At 45.0% G+C, this 27,954-nt stretch overlaps 1 protein-coding gene across 1 annotated transcript in view; it reads left to right on the plus strand.

Annotated features, from left to right (window-relative positions):
• Positions 1-27,954, plus strand: part of IPO11 (importin 11) — a gene marked incomplete in the record, with an annotated part of 3,749,854 nt that overhangs the window by 787,633 nt on the left and 2,934,267 nt on the right.

Below are 27,954 nucleotides of genomic sequence, written 5' to 3' on the forward strand. Positions count from 1 at the left end.
ATGGCCGTAATAGGTTCTATTTTCTAAGTTACTTTAATCTGAGTTAAGGTAATTAGATTACTTGAAAGCATTATTATTCTCCTAGGAGTGAAATCATAACATAGAAGGGTGAGCTTCACTCTAATTAAGGCTGCAGCAATGACCCTGTATTTTTTTTTTTAAACTATGATGGTATGTCAGGTATGTTAGCTGAATGTGAATGAAAATTGGCTGTGTAATTGATGAAAAATATTTTAGTTTTTTGTACTGTCAGATGACACAGCTGATATTAAGAAGGAGAGCATAAAAGTTAACCGACAAAGAAAGTAATGTTATGGTAGTGTGTAATTTGCTTCAGAGTCATTGCTTCATTATTGAAGATTCACACTGAGTCAGTCAAAATATGCATAATTCCTCTTACATTCAGTAACTGGTTTAGGGAAGGTTGCTTTTGTGTTCGTAAAAGATCTTCTGTACAGAGAAAAAATCTTGTAAATAGTACAAATCATGTTTTAACTTATCATATGTAGGTAGCCCGTGACTTTATAATGTGTTGTGCTTTTTTGTGCCATCTCTTGTAAAGTACAGTCATAGGGCACTGTTCATAAATATTATGTCCCATAGTGCCAAAGCCCTGCACAATTCTTATTGTGAGACAGTTGAGCAAGAGCTTGCAGACAGTTTTACACAATTGCATAGTTGTAATCACGTCAATTGGTCAAATTCACTTTTACCCAAAGTTAATTCAGTGAATAAATTGTGCCAAAACAACTTTTGGCAAAACTCAAAAGTAATTTTTTTTCAGGGGCAAGCTGTCCTGCACCCACATATGGGGGAGACACTCCCACACACCTCCAAAGCTTGTACTTATATATACCTACTCCAAGATCATACATTAATGGAGAAAGGGAAAATGCTGCTACCAGTTTTTTCAGCCCTTTTCCTTTTATTGCAGTCGAAGAAATGGCTGTTGCAGTCTGGCTGCTGTACTCCATGCACAGAGTACAGAAGCAAATAAACTCTGTTGGGAATGTATGGGACTCAAGCTGCGTAATTTACAGGACCTGAACCATATACTTACCATTTATTGTGTTGCCAGTGTATGTTGTCTTTGACAACATCAGTCCCTTTTCTTGCTGAGGCTTTGCATGGTTGGAATAAAAATCCTTGCCATCAGCACTGGTATAGGCAGATCGGATACCACAACCACATGTCCGTGGTCCCAGTCAGTGACATTCCTTTGCTTTGGCTAGTGGAAGCTGTCAGAACACCAGGCCCCTTCATCACCAAGATGGAATCAATAGTCTTGAACACATACCTTTATGACTGACTGTCATCTTTTGTGATGTGTTAAGCTTCAGTGTTAGAAAACAACATGGTGGTCAGGATTATGCATTTTGTACTAGGTATTTCTGTGTGACATTCACAAATACTTTACTTTCTGAAGTGACATTCATTACCAGAGGTGGCAATCTTACTGGCTTGTTTTACAATCAAGTTACATTTCACATTAATAGGACTTCCACCACAGAAGCCCCTTCACTTGCATGAATTTCTAACTCGGCTCTGGTCATCTTGGTTGTACTAAGAGCTTTAACCCTGTATGCCAATGTAGCTGGCAAGGCTGGCCTTAGGCCAGTTGGGTCTATTGACTGGATAGGGCACTGCTTCCACAAGGGGCCCTGTACTAGGCTGTGGTGGAGTCATTACGTTTTATGTGGCCCATAGTGTTTGTCTAAGAGACACTGCAACTGCAAGGCATTTTCTTGACTGTAGTTTTGCTTTTTTCAGTAGCTGCAAGTCTTTAGTGAGGATCTACCTTTTCTATCATACATTGCACTACTGGCTAGTATAGTGTTATTAGTACTGCAGTTTCATGACATTTCTATGACTCACTGTTAGTTGTTTATTCTTCCATAGTAGTTTGTTGCTGCTAAGCGCTTTACAGGGTTGTTTCAGCCAAAAACTGAGGTCAGGTTAATCATTATTTTTTGTGTTTCACTCCAGTTACTGTTCCAGAAGATAGTAAGACCATGTTTAATAAGAAGAATGAGAGTTGTGCTGATGATGTTCGTGTTTCACTGTTTCAGTCATCGCACTTGGGTTATCTGCCTGCAGGTAACCCTCAGTCGGCCCGATTACCAGAGACTTAGTATTTCTGCGTCGGTTGTTGTCGCTCCAGGACTGACGTCAGGTCGTCAGGGGTATAAAAACAGGCAGCCGATACCATTACATCAGTCTTTCTTGCCAAGGAGCCTGAAGCAGAAGCAGTTTGCATGAGTGCTGGTTGGCCGCTACCTGAGTTTTTCGTTTATGAACTGAATCATCCTAAAGTCTTCTAAAACTAAGTACCCCATTGGAGATCCTTTTTTCTTGCTCTAACTAGTCAGAAAAAGATAACAATTGTCTTGCCTGTTGAAAGCAAATACCACACTGAGATTTTCATTCTTATTGCTTCACCTGTTTAGGCCCAGACCACGATGTACCACACTGTCGGTTTTGTGCCTTGTTCAACGCTCGAACCATTTGTCATCAGACCCTTATTGTCGCTAAATACTTTCGTTCTCCATCTCCGTATTCCAAAATGGCTTCAGTAAGCCATCCGACTACCGATATTCCGAAAAAACGCAAGGATAAAGACAAGAGACAGACCACACAGGTCCAAAGCTGCCGACGACTCTTCCGTTAAGCTAGTCGCCAGTTCACCGGTACTCAGTGAGGCACTTTCACAGCCCCTGATGCTCGCATTACTGAATTTGCAGACCTCTACCGAGACCCGTTCGGAGTCCGTTATGCCGCAAGACTCTTCTTCAACTGTGGAACCTGCAGATGTCTCTACCTTGGATGGGTCCAGAGCCGCTGAGCAGGCACTGGCTTCTGAGGAAGTTCTTCACACTACTAATGTTCAACATAAACCAACGACTTTCGCGTCTTCAGTTCAGTCTAAAACTACTGAGTTTCTAAGGCCAAGAGTACGTGCTATGCCTAAATAACAGATGACCAAAGCACATGCACCTGCTCCCTTGCCACAACATCAAATGCTTAAAATGGCAGAAGACCTTATTATGCTGATTAGGGGAAGTCAGCCTTCCCCTGCTAAGAGAAAAAGAGACCAGTCCCCTTCAGCTTCAACAGACCAAGAGTCCGACGAATCTGAAGTATCTGATTATGAAGACATGCCGTTATCTGCTTATGAAGATTCAGATGCAGAGGAATCCATTCCCTCTACCACTCCTCCAGAGGACTTTTCTTTTTGGTGAATCCTTACTAAGAGAGCATTTCCATTGGGAATGCCAAGACCTCAGTCCAAAAAGAGACTCAGAGAATTTCTAGATAGGCCACAACATAGGCCTTTAGCAATATCCCCAGTCCTGGAAGTTGTTGATGTCTTTATGGAATCCAGTCTTACTCCTGATACTTTACCCCCTGCTCCTAGGAAACCAGACAGGTACTACAGAGCACCTGCCTCTCTCAAATTCCTTTTTAAAAATCCTACTGCTGATCCAGAGATCATTTACCAGGGGCCTAAAGGTTTCAAAGCAACTACAGCTAAGAATCCCACCCCTTCGGACAGGGATTCCAGAGCTTTGGACAGATGGGGTAAGAAAGTATATACCTCTGCAACTCTCGCCATTAGGGCTTTTCACATGCTGAATTACCAACAACATATTATGAAATTTATTAAGCAAAAAATCGCAACCTTTGCAGACTGTGCAGAAAATAAAGAATTGCAAGAGCTTATGCATTCTGCAAGCCAAGTCAGCAAGCATACATTGCAGTATGGCTTTGATGCCCTAGAAATATCTTGCAGGGCAGCAGTCACTCGTTCTGTACTGAGAAGTCATGCTTGGCTTAAGGAGCAGACCTTGCCAGGTCATGTCAAATCAAAGTTATTAGATGCTCCTTTGAACAAGGACAATCTGTTTGGCACCAAAGCAGAAGAAGTTCTTAAAAAGATGGAAGAAAAAGATAAATCAGGTCTTGACCATAATCTAATCACCCTTAACATCCACATCCCACCCCACCCCCCAGTAAGGAAACCTCCATAAAAAACTTCTCCAAAGACAACTTCATGCTACTCAAGTAAGAAGTGACAAACTTCGTGACACCCATGCATGGGAACTGAAAGTTCAACTGCTGAATCCTACACTAAGGCACTGTACGAGCACATCCACTCATGCATGAATCATGCCATCCCAAGTAGAACCAAGATGCTCACTTCCAAAAAAAGGAAGCCAATCTGGTGGTCCCCAGCCATAAACAAACTTTACAACAAAAGGAAGAAATTGTTGCAGAAAAGAGGAAAATCCCAGGATGCAAAATCTCCCTTATTAGCCTCAATAAGAAGCTGAGATCCCTCATAAAATCCTCCAAAGCTAGTTATGAAAATAAAATTGCCAAAGATTCCAAAGACAACCACAAGGCATTCTATAATTATGTCAAGAATCTAAATGGAAATGCTCAGATCTGCTTGAGCTACAGCAAAAGGCATTAAATATACTGATCCCAAGGATATTTGCAATATCCTGGCAGATCAAATCGGTGCCAACTTCACCCCCCTCTCGCCCCCTAAATGGCCCATCTCAATACCGGAAGATTGCCAAATTCCGGTAATGGCCACACAGGTAAAAAAACACACTCTCCAAAGCTAAGAATACAGCATCCATGGGACCAGATGACATCCCGGGCTGTGTATTACATGAACTACAAAATGAACTGGCACCTCACCTAAGTGTCATGTTTAATCATAGCCTCATCTCAGGCTTTGTGTCCACTGAGTGGCACATAGTTAAAATTATCCCACGCCACAAGGGGGGATCCACCTTGGATCCCAGGAACTACCACCCCATCAGTCTGATGAGCCTGTATTATCGTGGAAGTTATAAACAAGACATTGGCAAACTTCAAACACTGGACCCCACCCAGTTTGGGTTCGTGAAGGGCCAATCTTGTCTCCTGAACGTGATTGACTACTTCAAATCAGTTTCCAGAGCCATGGACGAGAGTAAGGCAGTCCACACAGCCTATCTGGACCTCCCCAAGGCCTTTGATACCATCCACCACTCTGGAATCATAGATAGACTTACTAAGCTGGGCATTAATCCCTACATCACTCGATGGGTTGCCAACTGGCTTACTGACAGAACCCACACTGTAAAAGTAGCCAACTCCAAATCCAGCTCCGGGCAAGTGACAAGTGGAGTACCTCAGGATTCAGTCCTGGGACCGCTCTCGTTTGACATCCACTTCTCTGACATACAGGCCAACACTAAGGGACTCTGGCTAACAAAGTTTGCAGATGACTGCAAACTAGGAGCCAGTATTGAATCCCCAAATGATGTGGATACTCTACAAAAGACGTTTACAGAAATAGATGCTTGGTGCCAGAGCCATGGGTACAAGCTCAATGCTAAGAAATGTATAGTTATACCCCTTGGAAAAAACATGTACCTGTGAATTACCACATAGGTGGCAGTACACTAAACACTGAAAATGTGATAAGAGACTTAGGGACACAGGTGGACAGTGGTGTCTCACCTTTGATAACCACATCACCACAACAGACAGGAAATCCTATGTGGCACACCTCATCACTAAGGGCTTTTCATCCAGAAAAAGGAGGTCATTGTCCCACTGTACTCGTCCCTCATTAGACCCATTATAGAAAACAACTCCCTGTTTGGTATGTACCTCTCAAGACATCTGCAGCAACTGGAAAGGCCGCAGAAATACTTCACTAAAAGAATCACAGGCCTAAAGCAGATGCCCTACGCTGACCGCCTTAAAAAAACTCCAGCTATTCTCTGTTGCATATCGTCTACTCCGAGACTATCTCTGCTTAACATACAACACCATGTCAAATCCAGAGCTGTTGGACATGCTACACTTAAAGAAATCCCAATCCCTCAGAGCCACACACTTCAGGGATGTGAACCTTGTCATCACAATAAACAAAACATGCTGGAGGGATAGGTTCCTGACCCAGAGACTCCCCACACTCTGGAATAGGCTGCCCATACATGTCAAGCAAGAGTGCCTCTTTGGCCCTCTTCAAAAGGAACCTTGATGATTGGATGGGAGAAAGGAAATTCACCCCGGGGTTCACGTCAGTCGCCCTGCTAGACTCAAGGGTCCAGGGAAGTAAATAGTGTGGGAAGAAATAGCCAGGGAATTGTTATGGCTAGGCTTGTATAGGCCCTAGGGCCGATAGCCTATTACCAACCTATGAACCTATGACAGTTAGAGTTCTTGCAAGTACAGCCTCCTAGATTCAGTAGGCATTGCCCTGTGAAACATTGGTCCTTTCCAGCCCCCTCAAGGCCATCTCAAACTAGACCCAGGGGAAACAGACCACCCAGACTCACTCTCAGGGTATGCAGAGATCTAAGCAATGGAGTGCCTCCACCTCTAAAGCAGGGAGCGCTAAGCCACCCCTTATGGAAAGAATTCCCAATGACTTCTCAACTCCACTCCCCACCTCTGCCCAACTGCTTGTTCCCCTAGGAGGAAAACTTGCCCTTCATGCAAAAAACTGGATTTCCATCACCAAAGTCCGATGGGCCTTCAACATTGTATCCCAGGGGTACAACTTTTACTCTTCCACTCACTGCCAACCCCAAAAGGGTTCCCAGACCTTCCTCCAAACCAGCGGGCAGAGGTACAAAGCCAAGTTCAATCCCTGCTGTCTATACAGGCAATTCGACCTGTTCCTGCGGAAGGATTCTATTCCAGACTTTTCCTGCCACCCAGAAAAGAGGGCACTTGGTGCCCAGTCCTAGATGCTCTTCGTGTTTCACTGTTGCAGTCATCACATTTGGGTTACCTGCTTGCAGTAGCCCTCAGTCGGGCTGATTAAGAAAGTCTTGGGTCCTATGTCGGTTGCTGTCCCTTCCGTGACGTCAGGTCGTCAGGGGTATAAAACATGCAGCCAACGTCATTACATCAGTCTTTCTTGCCATGTGGTGCCCGAAGCAGAAGCAGTTTGCAAGTGCTGGTTGGCCAACTCCTGAAATTTTCATTTTTGAGTTTCAGAACCGAAGTCTTACTAAAAGCTAAGTACCCCGTTGGGGAAACTTTTTCTTGCTCTAAACCGATGTCAGTAAAAGTAAATAATTGCATTACTTGTGGAAAGCAAATACCTCGTAAAGATTTTCGTTCGTACTGTATTCCTTGCCTAGGCCCTGACCACAACGTACCTCGCTGTCGGTTTTGTGCCTTATTTAAACCACGAACTATCCATTGTCGGTAAATTTTCGCTTCTAAATATTTTAGTGCTTGGTTCAGTTATCCTGATATGTGTTAGGGAAGCCATATGACTACCGACATTCCAAAAAAATGCAAAGATAAAGAGAGAGGCAGGCTGCCTAGTTCCAAAGCTGCCAACGCTTCTCTGAAGCCAGTCGCCAGTTCGCCGGTACTCAGTGAGGTGATTTTGCAGCTGCTGATACCCGCTACTTCAGATTCGCAGGCCTCTACTGAGACCCATTCGGAGTCAGGTATGCAGCGAGATGCTTCAACTGTGGAACCTGCGGATGTCCCCACCTTGGATGGGTCCAGAGCTGCTGTGCAGGCACCGGCTTCTGAGGGTGTGTTCTGGCCTACTGACTTGTGTATTAAACCAATGCCATCTTCTTCTTCAAGGCCTAAAACTCGAACCATGCCTAGAAAACTGAAGCCCAGACCGCATGATGTTCTTCGTCTCACATTGCTGCAGTCATGACCTGTGGGTAGTCCGCTGTCCTCGGTCGGCCCGAATACCAAAGGGCTAGGCTGGCGTCGGTCATTGTCACTTAGAGCTGACGTCAGTACGCAGTAGTACTTAAGCGCATGACCGACGCCATATCCTCAGTCTTTCTTGCCGCGTGGTCCGAAGCAGAAGCAGTGTTTGCAAGTGCCATTCGGCGTTCTGAAATTTTCATTTACCGAGTTTCAGACCGAAGACCAAGTTGGGCTAAGTACGCCGTTGGGGAAATTTTTGTTTTTTCTTGCCTCAGTTATCCGGATGTCAGAAAAAGTTAATAATTGCATTTCTTGTGGGAAACAGATACCTCATAGGGATTATCATTCTCTCTGTATTCCTTGCTTAGGGCCTGAACACGACGTAGTCGGGTGTCGCTTTTTTGCTAGATTTAATAAGCGCACCATTAAGCGAAGGTTAGACTGTGCCAGGCTTGTTTTCGTAAGCGGTGTAACTATAACATGCCGCCGGATCCTCGACGCCGCTACTGCTAAAAGCGTAAGGATAAATCTTTGAGCTCTAAACCGGATGAGTCGTCCATTGCGGACGCCGGTTCTTCGAGCCTCGGTTGAATCTGTGGATCCTGCCGAGGGTTCGCTGAATCCCAGGGGGAACCTTTACTTTTACAGGAGTTGGCCTCTCAGGAGTTAGGACAGGCCGAGGGTGCTTCTCAGGTTTCAGTAGTTCCATCCTTACAAAAGGTTATTAGGCCTTCTACTTCAGTGGCTAAAGGCCATGCTAAGGCCAAACCTGGTCTTGTTGGACCTGGTCATTCTTCTAGCTCTCCTGCCCCTGTTCCTAAAAAACATATGTTGAAAATGGTGGAGGACTTGATTACTTTGATCCGGGGTTCTATGCCCCCCCAGAGAAAAGGCCTAGGGTGGAGGCAGATTTAGAGGGAATGGATCATTCCTCGGACTACTCTGATTCCTCAGCTGAAGAAATTCAGGATTTTCCTTCCTATTCTGATTCGGATGCAGAGGACTCCTGTCCTTCTGCTTCTCCTCCAGAAGATTTTTCCTTTTCTGAAACTTTACATACCATGAGGGAGCATTTCAAGTGGGAAGGTCAGGATTTTTCAGATTCTCGGAAAAGGCTTAGGGAATTTTTGTTTCTGCCACAACATAGGCCCTTGGCTATTCCTCCTGTCTTAGATGTTGTTCAGGATGTTTTTTCTGAATCTTCCCTTAATCCTGATTCTCTGCCTCTGGCCCCTGTTAAGCCAGACAGGTATTACAGAGTTCCAGAAGCACATAAGTACTTGTATAAGAGTCCTAGGGCTGATCTGGAAACCATTATTCAAGGCCCTAAGGGTGTTAGGGCTTCTGTGGCTAAAAATCCAGTCCCTTTGGATAAAGATTCTAGAGCGTTAGACAGGTGGGGGAAAAAAGTGTACACCTCCTCTACGTTAGCTATGAGGGCTTTGAATTGCCAATTTCATATGCTGAAGTATCAGAACTTTTTATTAGGCCAATTGAAATCTAAGGTGGATGCTTTATCTGAGGGTATAGAGTGTAAGGAGCTCCAGGAGTTGGTTCATGCATCAGATCAGGTTGGCAAGCATTCTTTGCAGTGTGGTTTTGATGCTCTTCAGGCTTCTTCTAGGGTGGCTGCTACAGGTTCAGTTATCCGTAGACATGCCTGGCTTAAGGATCAAAATTTGTCAGAACATGTAAAGGCTCGAATTTTGGATGCTCCTCTTCAATCTGAAGTTCTTTTTGGTCCTCCTGTGGAATCAGTTTTGAAAAAGATGGAAGATAAGGCTAAGTCTATGCAGACGGTCAAGGATTTTTTGCAGGTGCAGCCCCCTAAGTTTAGTAGGAATTGGCCTGCTAGGGGATGGTCTTATCTTTCTTCGGATTATCAGCCTAAGGGCAGGTCTAGACGTGGTAGAGGCAGGGCTCACGCTCAGGGTTCCTTCAGACCTAGGACTTGGAGTTCGCCTGCACAGTCTTCTGGTGAGGGCAGGGGTCAGCCCTTTCGTAAGCAGACCCAATGACCTGTATCTTCCGCTGCCAGACCCTCCCTTACTGGCAGCTCCTCTAGGAGGAAAGTTGGGACTTTTCAAAGAAAACTGGAATTTGATCACCCAGGACAAATGGGTGTTGGATATAATAAATCAAGGTTACAAGTTTTATTTTCACACTTTTCCTCCTTTCAAAGGCATGCCGGATGTGCCTCCTCAGCAAAGGCTGGAGGCTCAGAAGCAGATTTCTTTACTTTTGCAGATGGAAGCAATTCAGGTGGTCCCTCCTACAGAAGTAGGCCTAGGATTTTATTCCCGTCTATTCCTAGTACCAAAGAAAGGAAACACTTGGAGGCCAATTCTAGATTTGTCCACTCTCAACACCTACCTAGAAATTCCAAAGTTCAAGATGTTAACATTACAACAACTTCTGCCTATGATAGGCAAAGATCATTGGATGGTAACCCTGGATCTCAAAGAGGCCTATCTTCACATCCCTATCAAGCCCAGCTGCAGGAGATTCCTGAGATTTCGGGCTGGTACTTCACATTATCAATTCTCTGCATTGCCCTTTGGCTTATCTACTGCGCCCAGGGTGTTCACAAAAGTTCTGGCTCCTGTGATTGCTTTCTTCAGACAGGGAGGAATACAAATTTATCCTTATTTGGACGATTGCCTGATTCTTGCTCAAAACAAAGACAAATTACTACAGCATCTCCAGTATGTAATGACAGTTTTAAGGTGCCTAGGGTATACTGTGAACGAAATAAAGTCCAGTTTAGTGCCCTCTCAGGACATGTGCTTTCTGGGTGTGAGACTGAATACAGCCTCTCAGATGGCATTTCTGACCCCGGACAAACAAAGAACTCTTCCTCTCTACTTCCAGCAGTTATCAGTAATGTCCAGGCTGACTGCAAGGACAGTCCTCCAAGCCTTGGGGTTCATGGCATCTTGCATTCTAGTACTTCCCAATGCCAAACTGCATATGAGGAAGCTACAATGGTATCTCAAAAGTGTGTGGGCTCAACACTGCCACTGTTTGGACACTGTCATTCGGATTATACCTTGCATCCAGAAAGAATTACTTTGGTGGGCTCAGGAATGTCACCTAAACAAGGGACTCTCTGTGTCCCGAACAGAGGCGAGTCAGATCCTAACGACGGATGCCTCGGACTTGGCTTGGGGAGCACACTTCAATGGAAAATGGATACAAGACATGTGGCCTCCCAAACTGCTACATTTGCATATCAACATGAAGGAGATGTTAGCAGTTCAATTTGCTTTGATGGCATTCAAGGAACTCCTTCAGCCAGGACAGGTGTTGATACAAACAGACAACACAACAGTCATGTGGTACATCAACAAGCAGGGGGGAACCCATTCCTACCCTCTTTGCAGACAAGCAATGATTTTATGGGAGACTGCTCTGAGTTTGCGAATCAATCTTCAAGCAAGGTTTCTGCCAGGAGCACAGAACTCCCTAGCAGATATTTTGAGCAGACAAATGGTGGATCCCCACGAGTGGAAACTGGATCCTCAGATTTTCAAACAATTGACTGTGGCTTGGGAACTCCAGACATAGATCTATTCGCTTCCCCACTGAATTTTCAACTTCCAAAATTTTGCACAAAGATGTTCCACCCAGATGCTTGGAAAGTGGATGCTCTATCTTTCAGTTGGAACAACCTTCACGTTTATGCTTTTCCTCCTCTGCCTCTTCTCCCCAAGGTACTCTTGAAAATCAGAACGGACAAGCCTTGCATGATTCTAATAGCACCAGACTGGCCACATCAACATTGGTATCCTCTGCTGAGGAGTTTAATCCAGGAGCCTCCTTGGCCTCTGCCACAGATTCCTCATTTGTTGTCCCAGTCAAACAATCATTTTCTCAATGTTCAGGTGCAGTCCCTCCATCTGACAGCCTGGCGTATTCTGTGATGGAGCCGGTGGGGTCTCAGCTTCCTCAACAGGTTTTAGATGTCATTTTGGAAGCTAGGCGGCCTAGCACTAGAAAAGTTTATGCTGATAAATGGAAGAGATTTTTTCTTTGGAGCACTGCAAAGGGTTTTGATGTTTCAGTGCCTAATTTGAGTTTTGCATTACAGTACCTTACTGAATTACTGGACAAGGGTTTGTCATTCTCTTCTGTGAAGGTTCATGCTGCAGCCATTTCTGCTCACTATGATTGTGACCCTCCTTTATTTTCTCATCCTTTGCTCAAACAATTTCTTAGAGGGGCAAAGAATATAAGACCCCAATGAGCTCCTACTCCTTCCTGGGATCTCAATTTTGTTTTGGAGAAACTTACTTTACCTCCTTTTGAACCTGCAGCTACGTCTGAACTGAAGATGTTCTTCGTCTTCCCTTGCTGCAGTCCTGACTATTGGGTATAGTCCGCGTCCCAGTCGGCCCGAATACCAGAGTATAAGGTTGACGTCGGTCATGGCGCCTTAGACTGACGTCAGTACGTCAGGGTACTAATGCGCATGACCGACGTCATTTCCTAAGTCTTTTTTGCCGCATGGTCCGATGCAGAAGCAATTTTGCGAGTGCAGGTTGGCGTTCTGAGATTTTCCGAAACCGGAGTTTCAGACCGAAAACAGAGTTGGCTAAGTAACCCCTGGGGAACATTTTGGTTTTTCTTGCCTCAGTATTTAACCGGATGTCAGAAAAAGTGAATAACTGTATTTCTTGTGGGAAGCAGATACCATAGGGATTATCATACATTGTGTATACCTTGTTTAGGGCCTGAGCACGACGTTGTTGGTTGCCGCTCTTGTGCTAGATTTAACAAGCACTATTAAGAGGAGGCTTGATTGTGCTAGGTTAGTGTTTGGGAAGCGTTGTAATTATAATATGCCGCCGGATGCTCCGACGCCTGCTTCATCCAAGAAGCGCAAGGACAAAACAGTGAAGCCTAGGGGTGAGGAACTGCAGTCCCGGACGCCGGTCCTTTAGAAGGCTCAGGGGAGCCAGAGGTTTTGCCAGGAGTCTCTATGGAGTCTCAGGCAGATACTTTACTGTTACAGGATGTGCCCTCTCAGGAGGTAGGCCAGGCTGAGGGGCTTCTCAGGTAACTGTTCTTCCCTCTCTTCCCAAGGTAGTTAGGGCCTCTCCTTCTGTTGCCAAAGCTTCTTTTAGAGGTAGGCCAAGTTCAGCTTCTGTGTGGGCTTCTCCTAGCATTTCGGGCTCTGTGCCTAAGAAACATATGCTTAAAATGGCAGAAGATTTGATTACTCTGATTAGAGGTTCTCTGCCCCCACCTGATAAGAGGCCTAGGGTGGAACAGGAGTTTGATAGTTTTGAACAGTGTTCACAGGCTTCAGAGTCTTCTGTGGAAGACTTGCAAGAGTTTCCTGCTTATTCTGATTCTGATGTGGATGATTCCACTCCTTCAGCTTCTCCTCCTGAGGATTTTTCATTTTCAGAGACTCTTCACTCCATGAGGGAGCACTTTAAATGGGAAGGCCAAGATTACTCTGACTCCAGAAAAAGGCTTAGGGAATTCTTGTTTTGCCCCAGCATAGGCCCTTAGCTATTCCTCCTGTGTTGGATGTGGTGGAGGATGTTTTTGCAGAGGCTTCTCTGAACCCTGACTCCTTGCCTCCTGCTCCTGTTAAGCCTGATAGGTATTATAGGGTGCCCAAGCTCATAAGTATTTGTTTAAGAGTCCCAGGGCGGACCCAGAAACTGTTTCTCAGGGGCCTAAAGGTGTTAAAGCTTCTGTGGTTAAAAATCCTGTACCCTCTGATAAAGAGGCAAGGGCTTTGGATAGGTGGGGTAAGAAAGTATATACTTCTTCCACTCTAGCCATGAGGGCGTTGAATTGTCAGTTTCATATGCTGAAATATCAAAATTATCTCCTTTCACAATTGAAATCTAAGGTGGATGCTTTGGCGGAAGGTATTGAGTGTAAAGAATTGCTGGATTTGGTTCATGTGTCTGAACAAGTGGGTAAGCATTCTTTGCAGTGTGGTTTTGATGCTGTTCAGGCCTCCTCGAGGGTGGCTGCTACTAGTTCTGTTCTTCAGACATGCCTGGTTGAAGGATCAGAATTTAGCTGAGCATGTTAAGACTAGGATTTTGGATGCTCCTTTACAGTCTGATGTGTTGTTTGGACCGCCTGTGGAAGCAGTTTTAAAGAAAATGGAGGACAAAGCTAAGTCTATGCAGACTGTTAAAGATTTTTGCAGGTGCAGCCTCAAGTTTAGTAGAAATTGGCCTGCTAAGGGGTGGACATATCCTGCTTATGGTTCCCAGTCTAGGGGTAGGTCTAGACGTGGTAGGGGCAGGGCTCAAGGTTCGTTTAGGCCTAGATCAGACAGTTCACCTGCTCAGACTTCTGGTGAGGGCAGGGGTCAGTCCTTTAAGCAGAACCAATGACCTGCCTTTTCAGCTGCCAGTGGACTCTCCTGGCAGCTCCTTTGGGAGGAAGATTGTCTCTTTTCAAAGAAAATTGGGATTTAATCACTCAAGACAGATGGGTGCTGGATATTATTCATCACGGTTACAGATTTTATTTCCACACAATGCCCCTTTCAAAGGCATGCCAGATGTTCCTCCTCCACAAAGAAAAGAGGCTCACAAGCAAGTTTCTCAGTTACTCCAGATAGGGGCCATTCAGCCAGTCCCTGTATCAGAAAGGGGCTTGATTTTATTCTCGCCTGTTCCTAGTACCAAAGAAGGGGAACACGTGGAGACCAATTCTGGATTTATCTATCCTCAACACTTATCTGGACATTCCCAAGTTCAAGATGTTGACGTTACAGCAACTGTTACCTCTGCTGGGCAAGGATCACTGGATGGTAACTTTGGATCTCAAGGAAGCTTACCTTCATGTGCCTATAAGGCTAAGTTGCAGAAAGTATCTGCGGTTTCGAACTGGAGATTTTCATTATCAGTTCTCTGCATTGCCCTTTGGCTTATCTACTGCCCAGAGTATTCACAAAGGTTCTGGCTCCAGTGATAGCTTACTTCAGGCTTCAAGGCATTCAAATCTATCCTTACTTGGACGACTGCCTGATTCTGGCTCAAGAAAAGGAACACCTTCTACAGCATCTGGAATATGTCATAGCAGTGCTAAGATGCCTAGGGTATTCTGTGAGCGAAATAAAGTCCAGTCTAGTACCCTCTCAAGACATGTGCTTTCTGGGTGTGAGACTGAATACAGCAGCTCAGATGGCCTTTTAACCCCGGACAAACAAAAGAGTCTGTCACTTTACTTCCATCAACTATCTCATCAGTCCGTGCTGACTGCAAGGACAGTCCTTCAAGCATTAGGGTTCATGGCATCTTGTATTCTGGTGCTTCCCAATGCCAAACTGCATATGAGGAAGCTGCAATGGTATCTCATAAATGTATGGACACAGCACTGCCAAGATTTGGACACTGTCATTCAAATAATACCTTGCCTTCAAAAGGAATTCTTGTGGTGGGCTCAGGAATGTCACCTAAACAAGGGACTCTCTGTGACCCGGCCAGAGGTGAGTCAGATTTTAACGACAGATGCCTCGGACACTGCTTGGGGAGCTCATCTAAATGGAAAGTGGATACAAGACAAGTGGCCTGCCAGACTACAGCATCTACATATCAACATGAAGGAGATGTTAGCAGTCCAGTTTGCATTGATGGCGTTCAAGGAGTTACTTCTTCCAGGGCAGGTGTTGATTCTGACAGACAACACAACTGTCATGTGGTACATCAACAAGCAAGGGGAACACATTCTTATCCTCTATGCAGGCAAGCAATGATTTTATGGGAGACTGCTAAGCCTGCAACTGACTCTTCAGGCAAGGTTTCTGCCAGGAGCACAGAACTCCCTAGCAGATGTATTAAGCAGACAAATCATGGATCCCCACAGTGGAAACTGGATCTTCATGTATTTCAGAAATTGACAGTGTCATGGGGAACTCCAGACATAGATCTGTTCGCTTCTCCACTAAACCACCAGCTGCCAAAGTATTAGGGGTTTCATTCATCACACAGCTTGGAAAGTGGATGCTCTGTCTTTCAGTTGGAAAAAACAGCACCATGTCCTGCCTTCCCACCTCTACCTCTTCTTCAAAAGGTATTAAAAAGGTCAGACAAGACAGGCCAAGGATGATTTTGATAGCTCCAGATTGATTGGCCCAACACTGGTACCCACCACTTCTAAGGAGTCTTGTAGCCTCCATATGGCCTTTTACCTGATTCCTCATCTGTTATCTCAGAAGGGACGGTCATCTGCTCAATGTCAAGCTTCAATCTCTTCATCTCACAGCTGTTTATTCTGTGTTGAAGTGTGAGGCTCTCTAGCCAGCTCAACACCTTTTTTAAATGTGATTATGGAAGCTAGAGGGCTAGTACTAGGAGAGTGTCAGAGAAAAAAAAAGAGATTTTTTTTTTTGGAGTACAGCAAAGAATTTGGATTTTTCAGAGCCTAATTTGGTGTGGCTCTTCAATATCTTACTGAATTATTGGACAAAGGTTTGTCCTTCTCTTCCATAAAGATTCATGCTGCAGCAATTTCAGCTCACTATGATTGTGACCCACCTTTGTTTTCGCATCCTTTGTTCAAGCAGTTTCTTAGAGGGCAAAGAATATAAGACCCCGTAGAGCTCCTACTCCTGCTTGGGATCTCAATTTTGTGTTGGAAAAACTTACTCTACAACCTTTTGAGCCTGCAGCTACTGCTGAATTGAAATATTTGCAGATCCTCAGATTTTGCACACTTTAGATGTACACAGGCAATTTATTTGAGCAGGACTAAATTTGATTTAGGCAGTCTCAGCAGTTACTTGTTTCTTTTGCTTTGAGTTCACAGGGCAAGCCTGTGTCAAACAAATTATTTCTAGGTGTGCATTGCATTTCATTCCACTAGGCTACTGCCATTCAACAGCATTTCTAGGCAACTAAGGATATTCTGGAAGCAGCTACTTGGAGTTCAGTGCATACTTTCTCTAGGCATTATCACCTGCCTAGCTGTTTTACAAGGCATGTTGTCAGCTCCTGCTACTTTATAATTTTTACCCCAATAGTCAGGACTGCAGCAAGGGACATAGTACAGTTATAAATGTAGATGCCTTCCCAGGTGAGTTTACATGCTTATATATTTTATATATATTACTGTATATATTGTACATGTTTGGTGCAGGTTGTTTTGGGACTTGTCTTTTCTTCTGACATCTGGGGCATACTCTCTGGTATAATAGTCAGGACTGCAGCAAGGGAATCCTCGAACATCTACATTTATGGTAGGTACAAAACTGTACTTTTTTGTCTTGGAAGACTGCTTTTTTGTTGGCCATTACTTCTACCAGGAGGGTATCTGAATTGCAGGCTCTCATGGCAGTTGAACCTTTTTTGATATTCCATAAGGATAGAGTTTCTTTGCGGACTAACCCTACTTTTATGCCTAAAGTGATTTCTAGTGTGGCCTTGAATCAGTCTATTCATTTGCCTACTTTTTATGCTGACCCCCAAAATAAAGGGGAAAAAGTCTTGCATTCTTTGGATATCCACAGGCAGTTACGTTACTACTTGAACAGAACTAAGGAGTTCAGACAGACTCAACAGTTATTTGTTTCTTTTGCTTTGAGTTCACAGGGAACAGCTGTTTCTAAGCAGACTATTTCAAAGTGGATTGGTCATTGTATTGCTTTTGTTATTCTCATCATGGGAAGGATGTCCCTGCTGGGATCAGGCCTCATTCTACTAGGGCTACTGCCACTTCTACTGCTTTTTGAGGGTGTAGCTACTAAGGATATTTTGGAAGCAGCTACTTGGAGTTCTGTACACACTTTCACTAAGCATTACCATCTCCCTCTCTATTCCAAGTCCAGGGCTGGGTTTGCCACTGCAGTTTTACAGGGCATGTTAGCAGCCCCTAATTCTTTGTAATTTGCCAGCCTCCCTTTTCCTTTGCTTTGGGATTCTACCCACAGGTCATGACTGCAGCAATGTGAGACGAAGAACATAGTACAGTTTTGTACCTACCATAAATGTAGATGTTCGAGGATCTACATTGCTGCAGTCCAATTTTCCCTCCCTCCTTCCCCTCTAAAGGTTGGGGTTGCTGGGTATCGTTTGGAGATATTTTTTACTTACACACTGGGGATTGTTGGGCATTTTCTATTTTTGGCTTTGGCCTTTCTTTTTAGGCCTTCTGACATCTGGGGCAAGAAAGACTGAGGATATGGCGTCGGTCATGCGCTTAAGTACTACTGCATACTGACGTCAGCTCTAAGCGACAGTGACCGACGCCAGCCTAGCCCTTTGGTATTCGGGCCGACCGAGGACAGCGGACTACCCACAGGTCATGACTGCAGCAATGTAGATCCTCGAACATCTACATTTATGGTAGGTACAAAACTGTACTTTCAGGCCTCTGTGCCTAAAAAACAAATGATAAGAATGGCTGAAGACCTTATTACTTTTGTGACGATTGGAGAGAGATGGGTGAAGGCTGCCAGCCTAATCAAATAGAATATGATACATAATTATATCAACTGTATAAATAAATGTAAAATACAGGCATGTTTTCTTGATAATAAATGTAAAATACAGGCATGTTTCTTGAGTGTAAAGAATACAGTGAAATGTGGAACTGCAAAATATGTGACAACATTGCACTCTACTGGCCCAGTGAAGCATGTTGTAGCCTTTCATGTTAGCATTCGGCCCCAGGGCGGCTGGATGAAGATTTCATGCCCATTGTTTTAAGGCTAAAGTTTATGACTAGAATTTAGATGTGGAAGGTGCTTTATTGCTCTGGTTTCTGCTAGCATATACATGTGAAATGTCTTCTAGTGTAAGTTTCTGTGCAGGTGTTAGATTGCTGAATAATGCAGTTTATTTGCCTGGGAAAACCTAAGTGTCAAAAATGATGTAATTTGGGGTGGGATCCAGAAAACATGTTTGTTAGTAATGTTTAAATACTATTTCTCACAAGAGACTAAAAGCATTTTGATCTTGGATATCCACTTATCAGCACTCTGCCTTATGCTCACATGTAAGTCTTAGCACTGTGATTTCTTGTAGGAATAGTTAAAGCTTCTTTGAAATCAGACCTGTCCTACTGTATTATTTTAAGTTTCTGTGTGATCTGTGAACTCTTGGATATCTTTGTGGTGTAGTAGTTTTGTGTTGTGTTTTAATTATTTATTATTAAATATTTTTAAAACCTTCTACCTGTGGCTGATTTGTGTAGAGATAAGCTCTAGAGTACATTGCATATTTATAGAGGTTATTGTAATAGGCCACTCTAAAGTAAGCCTTGACTGTTAGTCATACTACCATTGGATATTATATATTGCATAGTAATAATTGGACACCCTTTTAAGGGCCTTTTACTAGCTGATATTATTAAATGGGTGGTGGCAGTAATTACTACCGTATAGTCTGGGTAAAGGGGCACAGTTGGAGAATCTGTGTCAGCCTTTCCCAGGAGTGTCTGTGAAGTTGTATAAATACTTATCTCAGTGTGTGTGTGTTGTCAGCTACTTGTCAGGGACATGAAGCACTGGTTGGACAGAGAGGGTACTGGAGGTTTTAGCTTGCCCAGTTAGGCTGAGACCTGGACCCTATAACTGTGCCAGTGGGGAGTCTTATTGGGGACCTGGTGAACAAGGGAGCACCCAGCCCCAGACTGACTGTGATCTCTGTGTGCACTTAAGAGAAATTGTACTTTACTGTGTGTATTAGTTATCCTTTCCTCTTCTAGGAGATGACCTCCCTGGTGTTAGTGGTGAGGATTGAGGCTCCTTGATTGCTGGGCCAGGGCACGGTCATCACAACTTTAATCAGGGGAAGCCAGCCTTCCCCCTCTAAGAGGCCTAGGACTGAGTTTGCTTATGATACTTCTGACCAGGATTCTGAATTTTCGTTTTCCTCTGATGACCAGGATTTACCCTTATCTACCTGTAAGGATTCTGATGCTGAGGACTCTATTCCCTCTGCTCCTCCCCCAGAGGACTTCTCTTTTGGTGAAACCTTGCAGACTCTCAGGGAGCATTTTCGTTGGGGAAGTCAGGATTTCTCTGATTCTAAAAAGAGGCTTGGTGATTACTTATTACTGCCCCAGCACAGGCCTTTAGCCATACCTCCTGTACTAGACTTTGTTGATGGTGCCTTTTCAGAATCTAGCTTGGCCCCTGACTCTTTCCCTCCTGCTCCCAGAAAACCTGATAGATATTACAGGGTCCTTGACTCTCACAAGTTCCTTTTTAAAAATCCTACTGCAGATCCAGAGACCATTTCACAGGGATCCAAGGGCATTAAAGCTACTACTGCCAAAAATCCTACCCCCTCTTATAGAGATTCCAGGGCGATGGATAGATGGGGTAAGAAGGTATACACTTCTGCAACTTTGGCCATTAGGGCCTTAAACTGCCAGTTTCATATGTTAAAGTATCAGCCGCATATTATTGGATTGCTTAAACAAAAAATGATGTTGATTCGTGATTGTGCTGAAAATAAGGATTTACAGGATTTACTGCATTCAGCTGAACAAGTTGGAAAACATATTTTGCAGTGTGGCTTTGATTTACTAGAGGCATCTTGCAGGGCTGCTGTAACTGGGTCTGAAGTTAGAAGGCATGCTTGGCGCAAGGAGCAATCCTTGCCAGATCATGTTAAAGCAAAATTACTGGATGCTCCCTTAAACCAGGACTGCCTGTTTGGCAACAAGGCAGAATAAGTTCTTAAAAAGATGGAGGAAAAAGCTAAATCTATGCAAACTGGTAAAATATTTTTTACAAGAACAACCACCAAGGTTTAGTAGGCATTGGCCTTCCAGGAAATGGTCCTTTCCTGCCTCCTACAGACCTTCTCAGTCCAAACCCAGATCCAGCAGAGCTCCCAGGCTTCAGTCCCAGGGTACACACAGGGCTAAGCAGTGGGGGGCCTCCACTTCCAAATCTGGGAGTAATAAAACTCCCCCCTATGGTAAACTGTCTCAGTGACTTCTTTTTAAAACTTCCAAGCACTTCTCAACTGACTGCTCCTTTGCGAGGAAAGATTTCTCTTCATGCAAAGAACTTGGGAACTCATTACCCAGGACAAATGGGTTTCAAATATAGTGTTCCAGGATACAGATTTCACTTCCACACGTTACCAACACCAAGCAGATGGCCAGATCTACCCCCAAATCAGTGGGCAGAGGCCCAAAAGCAAGTACCTTCTCTCTTAAGCATGGGGGCTATTCAGTTGGTGCCAGAAGAAGAAAAGAGACAAGGTTTCTACTAAAGACTTTTCTGGCGTCCTATCCTGGACCTGTCTACTCTAAATACCTTTTTGGTGATTCCAAAATTCAAGTTGCTGACTCTTCACCAGTTGCTCCCTATGCTAGGCAAAGACGCCTGGTTGGCAACACTAGATTTAAAGGAAGCATACCTGCACATCCCAATCTGGGAATCTTGCAGAAGATACCTACGCTTCAAAGCAGGCGACACGCACTATCAGTTCTCTGCACTGCCCTTTGGCTTATCTACTGTGCCCAGAGTATTCAAAAAGTGCCTAGCTCCAGTCATTGCATTTTGCAGACAAAGAAATATTCAAATGTACCCATACCTGGACAGTTGTCTAATTCAGGAAGAAAGCCAGGACATACATTTGAATCATTTGGCCTTTGTACAAAGGGTGCTAACTTGTCTGGGGTACACCATAAACGAAAAGAAATCACACCTGGTACCCTGTCAACAAATTGTATTCCTGGGAGCACGCTTGAATACAACTTTCCAGATGGCCTTCCTCACGCCAGAGAAACAAATTATTTTGACAACCTACTTCAAACAAGTGGCCACAAAAACTCTGCTATCTGCAAGGCAAATACTACAAGCCTTGGGGTTCATGGCCTCCTGCATTCTTCTAATTCCATGTGCAAGACTGCATATGAGGAAACTACAATGGTATCTAAAAAGCCTATGGTGTCTACATTCTCAAGGTCTAGAAGCAATGATTCCTATCATACCTTGCCTATGCCTAGAGTTTCTGTGGTGGACTGATGCCTGCCACCAAAACAAGGGGCTACCATTCACACTACTCCCTGCCACCCAAACCCTAACAGACGCATCAGACTATGCATGTGGGGCTCACCTGGCAGGGAAGTGCATTCAGGGAAAATGAAAATCAAGTCAAATGCTCCTACATATCAGTCAAAAAGAAATGTTAGCTGTGCACAATGCTCTGACAACCTTCATGGAACACATTCTTCCAGGACAATTAATGGTACAGACAGACAACACCACTGTTATGTGGTACATAAACAAGCGGGGGGGGGGTACACATTCTTACCCCCTCTGCAGACTAGTCATGGCATTGTGGAACATAGCCCTGAGCTACCAAGTGCATCTACAGTCTCGGTTCCTGCTAGGAAAACTAAATACACTGGCAGACGAACTAAGCAGAAACCTCATGGACCCACACAAGTGGAAACTTGAACGAATGATTTTCAACATGTTGACAAGTAAATGGGGGAAGCCCAGATAAGAGCTGTTTGCCTCCCTCCAGAACTATCAATTGGACAAATTTTGCACAAGGACTCCCCACAAACAAGCTTGGAAAGTGGATGCTCTGTCCTTCAGCTGGAAAAACCTATCAGTAGTATATGCCTTTCCTCCTATGCCTCTGCTCTCCAAAGTACTACTAAAGATCAAATTAGACAAACCAAGGACGATTTTGATTGCACCAGACTGGCCATGCCAACACTAGTACCCCCTCTTGCACAGTGTGGCACAGTTGCCCCATGGCACCTGCCTCAGACTCGTATCCTATTGTCTCAGCAGGAGAACCAGATCCTGCACCTTCAGCTTCAAACACTGAACCTAGCAGCCTGGCTAATTACCTAATCTCTCCTTTACCATCCCTCATTAAATCAGTGATGGATATCATCTTAGAGACAAGGAGGCCTAGTACTAGAAAATCGTATGCTGAAAAATGGAAAAGATTCTGTGCCTGGAACCAATCTCAAGGGATGAGCACAGCAGTGCCCAATTTACCTCAGATTTTACAGTGCTACTAAACTGAGATGCTCCTGTCCTTCTCCTCCATCAAAATTTACGCTTAAGCCATTTCAGCTCATTATAACACAGAACCCTCCCCCTCTTCTCTCATCCACTGCTTAAGCAGTTCTCCAGAGGGGCCAGTCTCAAGGGATGAGCACAGCAGTGCCCAGTTTACCTCAGATTTTACAATACTTAACTGAGATGCTCCTGTCTTTCTCCTCCATCAAAATTCACGCTTCAGCCATTTCAGCTCATTATAACACAGAACCCTCCCCTCTTCTCTCATCCATTGCTTAAGCAGTTCCTCAGATGGGCCAAAAATGTGCGACCACCTAGGAGAGCTCCAACTCCAGCCTGGGACCTTAACTTGAACTCTCTCTGCCTCCTTTCAAGCCAGCTGCTACTGCAGAATTAAAATTCCTTTCTTGGAAAACAGCTTTCCTTTTAGCAATCACTTCAGCAAGAAGGGTAGCTGAATTGCAGGCCCTCATGGCAGTGGAGCCTTTCATCATCTTTCATGCGGACAGGGTGTCCTTCATGCCCAAGGTGGTATCCAGTGTGGTCCTTAATCAATCCATTCATTTGCCAACCTTCTTTCCTAATCCACAGAACAAAGGGGAACGTATACTGCACTCCTTAGATGTGCACAGACAACTTAGATTCTACCTGGACAGGACTAAACCTCAAAGGAAATCTGACCAACTGCTGGTGGCATTTGCTGTAGGGGCAGAGGGTAAGGCTATTTCAAAGCAAACAGTTTCCAAATGGATAGGCCATTGCATTCATTTTTGCTACAAGCACCATGGAAAACCTATCCCACAGGGGATCAGACCCCACTCAACCAGGGCTGCATCTACCTCTATAGCCTTTCTCAGAGGCGTCCCTACCAGGGACATCCTAGAAGCTGCTACCTGGAGTTCTGTACATACTTTCACCAAGCATTACTACCTGCCAATTTTCTCTAAATCCAGAGCTGGCTTTGCCACTGCAGTCTTGCAGGGCCTTATAGCTGGTCCTAATGCTATCTAAATTCCTCCTCCCATCCTTAGCTTTGGGAATCTACCCAAATGTGATGACTGCAACAGTAAAACATGAAAAACATAGTACAGTTGTGTACAGACACCATAAATGTAGATGATCGAGTGTTACTTCTTTTGGCTATACCTCTACTCTCCATTACTATGCTGAAAAGCTTTTTGGTGTATTTGCTTTTTTTGTTGGAGGTATAACCTTGTATATTTATAGATCTAATTGCTTCCCATTAGGGGGGCACTTGACATCTGGGGCAAGAAAAACTGATATAATGGCGTCGGCTGCATGTTTTATACCCCTGACGACCTGACATCATGAAAGAAGGGACAGCAACCAACGCAGGACCCAAAACTTTGTTAATCAGGCCGATTGAGGGCTACTGCAAGCAGATAACCCAAATGTGATTACTGCAACAGTGAATACACTCGAACATCTACATTTATGGTAAGTGTTTCTATTCTCAACACCTTCCTGGTGGTACCAAAATTCAAAATGCTCACACTGCAGCAGCTTCTACCTATGCTAGCCAAAGATGCCTGATTAGTCACCCTAGACTTAAAAGAAGCCTATCTGCACATCCCTTTAAGGGACTCATGCAGGAAATATCTACGCTTCAGGGCAGGATCTATGCATTATCAGTTCTCTGCACTTCCCTTTGGCTTATCCACTGCTCCCAGAGTATTCACAGAATACCTGGCTCCAGCCATCGCTTACTGCAGTCAGAGAAATATTCAGATTTACCCGTACTTGGATGACTGCCTGATTCAGGCAGTCAGGAAATGCTGTTGCAGTACCTGACATTTGTAAAAAACCTTCTAACCTCCCTGGGGTACACCATTTACGAAAATAAATCAAAATTTGTCCACAGTCAAAAGATTGTATTACTGGGCTCAAGCTTGGACATAGCATCCAAGATGGTATTAATCACTCCAGGCAAAACAAGCCTATCTGACAGACTGTTTTACTGTAATGGCCACCAGAAGCCAGCTATCCGCAAGGAAAATCCTGCCGGCCCTAGGGTTCATGACCTCGTGCATCCTACTAATTCCATATGCCAGACTGCATATGAGGAAACTTCAGTGGTACTTAAAAAGTCTTTGGTGCCAACATTCTCAGGACTTGGAAACCATCATTCCTATCATACCCTGTCTAAGGACAGAGTTTCTTTGGTGGGCAGCAGCATGCAGCCACAACAAGGGACTGCTCTTTACTCAACCACACACCACCCAGACCCTAACTAACCACAGACTCATCAGACTATTCTGGGGATGGCACACATGGATGGCAAGTGCATTCAGGGCCACTGGAGCCCAAGCCAAATTCATCTGCACATCAACCAAAAAGAGATGCTAGCAGTGCAGCACACTCTTAACAGCTTTCAGATCACTACTCTCTCCAGGACACCTGCTAATATAAACACAACACCACAGTTATGTGGTATCAACAAGCATGGGGGGGGCCCACTCTTACCCACTCTGCAGGCTAGCCAAGACCCTGTGGAATATGGCCTTCGACATGCAGTTCCATCTGTAAGCTCAGTTCCTGCCAGGCAAACAAAACACACTGGCAGACGACTTGAGCAGAAATCTCCTAGACCCACATGAGTGGTAATTAGAGCCCAGCACCTTCAGCCTTCTGATTCAGAAATGGGGGGACCCCAGAGGTGGATCTCTTTGCCTCCTTCTGCAATCACCAGCTCAGCAAATTCTGCACCAGGACACCTCACAGCAGGGCCTGGAAAGTGGATGCCCTATCCTTCCAGTGGGTAAATCTCTCAATCTATGCCTTTCCCCCTCTACCCCTTCTCTCAAGAGTATTGCTCAAGATAAGACAGGACAGACAAGGACAATTCTGATTGCCCCAGACTGGCCATGCCAACACTGGTGTCCACTCTTGTGCAGCCTGTCACCGGTGCCACCCTGGCACACCTACACCAGAACCCAAACCTGCTCTCTCAGCAGGGGGGACAGATCTTGCATCCACAACTGCAAACCTTAAATCTTGCAGCTTGGCTTATTCTTTGAAATCTCCCCTGGTAACCAGCCTAAGTAAGCTGGTGCTGGACGTCATCCTGGAACCCAGAAGACCCAGTACAAGGAAATCCTATGCTGATAAGTGGAAAAGGTACTGTTCCTGGATTCAGTCTAAAGGAGAAGACACAACTCTGCCCTCCCTGCCTCTAATACTGGATTACTTAGCAGATCTACTCCAAAGAGGCCTATCCTTCTCCTCCATTAAGAACCATGCCTCTGCCATTTCGGCTCATTACAACACTGAGCCACCTCTTTTCTCTCACCCTCTTATCAAACCATTCCTGAAAGGGGCAAACAACTTAAGGCCGCCAAGGAGAGCACCCACCCCTGCTTGGGACCTTAACTTTGTACTGGCAAAGCTCACGCTTACCCCCCTTTGAGCCTGCAGCATCAGCAGAGTTAAAATTTCTCTCTTGGATAACAGCCTTGCTTCTGGCCATCACTTCAGCTAGAAGAGTGAGTTACGAGCACTTATGGCTGTGGAACCCTTCATTATTTTCCATGCTGACAGGGTTTCCCTCAGGACTAACCCTTCCTTTATACCTAAAGTGGTGTCCACTGTGGCTCTCAACCAATCTGTCCATTTGCCAACTTTCTTCCCTAATCCTCAAAATAAAGAGGAAGGGATCCTGCACTCCTTGGACGTGCATAGACAGCTCAGATTCCACCTTGATAGGGCTAAGCCCTTCAGGAAATCTGACCAGTTACTAGTCAGCTTTGCACCAGGGGCAGAAGGCAAGGCCATTTCAAACAAATAATTTCCACACTGCATCCATTCCTGCTGCAAGCACCATGGTAAACCAACCCCTCAGGGGGTCAGAACACATTCCACTAGGGCAACTTCTACTTCTACAGCATTCTTCAGGTGAGTCCCTACCATGGACATCCTGGAAGCTGCTACTTGGAGTTCTGTACACACCTTCACCAAGCATTACCACCTGCCTATCTTTTCCAAACCCAGGGCGGGTTTTGCAACAGCAGTCCTGCAAGACATACTAGCCAGGCCCAATTCTTCTCGACTGCCCCCGCCCTTCTTCAGCTTTGGGAATCAACCCAAGTGTGATGACTGCAACAGTGAAACTTGAAGAACATAGTACAGTTGTGTACACCAACTATAAATGTAGATGTTCGAGTGTATTCACTGTTGCAGTCCTGGTTTCCCTCCCTCCAGCCCCCTTGTCCCTCTCTCTCTCTCTCTCCTCTCTGTCTATTACTCACCCCTTTCAGTGGTATTGGTATTGGTATTTACTTTTTACTGGTGTTTTTTCCCCACCATAACTTAGCTCCCTATTTGGGGGGCTCCTGATATTTGGGGCAAGAAAAAACTGATGTAATAGCGTTGGCTGCCTGATGTCCTTCAAGGATGCAACTGCAGTCCTGACATATGGGTTGTCCTGCCTCAGGCAGCCCTTCGGTCGGCCGGATTCCAAAGTCTGGGTCTGGCGTCGGCTGATGTCGCCCTTTCCCCGACATCAGAGCGCCTGGGGTATAAAAGCGTCAGCCGACGCCATCTTCTTCAGTCTTTCTTGCCACGCGGCGCCCAAAGCAGAAGCAGTTCGCAAGTGCAGGTCGACCAGCTCCTGTGTTTTCAACTACTGAAGTCTTCAAAAAAGCTAAGTACCCCATTGGGGACCTTTTATTGCCTCAGCCGATGTCAGATAAAACTGTAAAAGTTAATAATTGTTTAACTTGTGGGAAACAAATACCTCATAAGGATTTCCACTCTTACTGCTTACCCTGCCTAGGCCCAGAACACAACGTCTCGGCCTGTACAGCTTGTGCTTCTTTCAATAAACGCACTCTTAGCCGTCGGTCAGAGTTTGCAGAGGATTATTTTGGGGAAGATTTCTGTTATATCATGCCGTCGGAGCTTCCGACAGCACATTTACCTAAAAAAACGGAAGGATAAGGACCGACACCCGCGGTCCGCGGTCTCGGCTGACACCACGCTTAGGCCTACCGCGAGTGTCTCGGTCTCTTCTGAGCCGGTTTCACAACCGCTACAGACCGACGACACCGCCCCACCGGTTACTTCGGTACCGGAGGCCAGCTCGGTGCCGGTTCCTGTTCTCCCCTCTGAGACCGAAGCCCAGGATATTTCTAACACTATTTCAGTGGATAAGACTACTCCAGCACGTGGGGCTGCCAGGCCTCCCGTGTCTATGTCCAGTAAGGCCTACACACGTGCTAAGGCTGCCAAACAGGCTAAGTCTCTCCCTCCAAGAT

The sequence above is a fragment of the Protopterus annectens genome, chromosome 2.part2 (assembly GCF_019279795.1).
Source record: "Protopterus annectens isolate FY-2018-M chromosome 2.part2, PAN1.0, whole genome shotgun sequence".
NCBI lineage: Eukaryota > Metazoa > Chordata > Ceratodontiformes > Protopteridae > Protopterus > Protopterus annectens.